Genomic DNA, 2,085 nt, shown 5'->3' with positions numbered 1-2,085 from the left:
ACTCTGTCAACAACTGGGGAGAGATTGGATGGAGCAGAAGAGTTAAAAATTTATACATAACAGTACAAAAAAAGAGGTACGGCTTATAAATAGTAAAATTAAATATTAACAAAGAATACTGAAAAATACGTAGTTTAAATTATTATTTTTAATTTCTAATTTTTAAAAAGGGATATTAAACAAGTATATAGAACAATGTTTGTCACCTTGCACAGCATGAATATATATTTTCAGCTGTGTGCGTGTGTGTGCACGCACAAGCACATACACCCCTGCACTCACACGCACGTACACTCACACATACACCACACTTGCTATTGGGTAGAAGGGAATTTCATAGTGGTTAATCATCAAACTTGCAACAAGTTGATTTTTTGCTTGTCTGGAAACAGACAGGCATTTGGCAGCATTCTCACACAGACCAAATGTAACTTGATTTTTTAAAAACCCAAACTTCTGAAACTGAGCACCAGGCGTACACCCCACTCCAGTGAAGGCAATTGGAAGCAAGCTTCCACACACACACACACACACACACACACACACACACACACACACGGTTCTAGACCTCTGCATTCACAGCCACCCACCACTGAATTAGGAAACAGGTCTGCAATGTGAAATGGATGGCCAGCGCTAAGTGCTGAATCTCTTGGGGGTGGGGTGGAGAATCCAGAACCTACAGCTACCCCAATGCAAGGGAAGAAGTTTGGATTCATTCCGCCCACTCACCAAGCCAATCAGAGCTGGCCTTACTACCTTTTGAGCAGCCAAGCAGCCACAGGTCCATGCATGCAGCATCACTCAGGTGCGCGCACACACACATACACACTGAATGCTAACGTATTTTACATAAATTAAATAGGAATAGGTTTTCAAAGGCAGCAATGCTGCTTCAAATCTCAAAGAGTCTGCGCCACATGCACCTGCTTAGAAGGCAGCAGAAGCCGCCCACAACGTCACAGGTGCTGGGTTCAATCCAACTGGAGGAGGGGGGCAAACGGAAGCACTGCCCTTCCAGGATCAATCCAAGTGCAGGAGCACCAGTAAATTTCATCTAGAGCTAACGAGTGAGGGGGGAAAGGCTACCAGTGGATTGTATCCATGTTGCGCTTGCCAAGTCATCAATATGGCCCTATTATCATCAGCACTCATTTGCTGGCTAAGGCCAGGGTATATTTGGGCAAGTCAACAAACTTCGGATATTTAAAGTACATTGCTGCCAGCTCCTTTCCAGATCAGAATGTTTACTTAATACCTAGTGGTTTGGTGTGCTTTGGTGTTTATAGTGTTTTATCTTGCAAGGCACTGAGCATTATAGCCTGATTTCACAAGAGCACTTAGGCATCCGTTACTCAAAATTTGTGCATTATATCTAGGTGATTAGCCCAAGCTTCTGTGTTGTAATGCAGTCCCCATACCAGTGTTACAATGGAACTCTTGCCAGTTTTAAGAGTTGCAAAGCTTTTTTCTACTTTCCCAAGGGTTGTGCACACATGGTCCCGCACATCGCAGGCAATGCATGTTTATAGTGGCTGTTGACTGGGCCTGATTTTACAAACACACACACACACTCACACCTTTAATTCAACAGCCTTCCTCAACCTAGCTGAGTTAGTTGTAACCCCAAAAAAACTTAGTTGTAGTAAAAACAACAGTAACCACTGGAAAGCACCAGGTTGGGAAAGCTGTGCTAAAGGGGGTTAAACGAAACTGCCAACATCTAGAGAGCCTGAATATATTAGCCACTCTAGGGTGCTACCAACTTTAATCAGGTTCCACATAAGAATGTTCCGAACCTTGTAGTGCAGAAGCATGATGAAAGGGGTGAATTTGAGGCTATCTTTGTCACATCAAGCCAAGTCAGACAAGTGTTTTCTGAACAATTCAACACTGAAAATTCAAGATTCTACATGGCACATTGCTCAAGGTTATTGGGGGAGGGGGAAAGAAAATTTAAGATGGGCACCCCCAAAGTCCAGATGAGAGTTTACTTCAGGCAAATAAACTCATTATGAATTATCCAACGTTTGGTGGCGAATGCTTCATAGGTCTCTTGTTAAATAAGTTTCTGTTGCAACGGAA

The sequence above is a fragment of the Podarcis raffonei genome, chromosome 3 (assembly GCF_027172205.1).
Source record: "Podarcis raffonei isolate rPodRaf1 chromosome 3, rPodRaf1.pri, whole genome shotgun sequence".
In the NCBI taxonomy this organism is placed as follows: Eukaryota; Metazoa; Chordata; class Lepidosauria; order Squamata; family Lacertidae; genus Podarcis; species Podarcis raffonei.
This window is presented reverse-complemented; position numbering follows the sequence as displayed.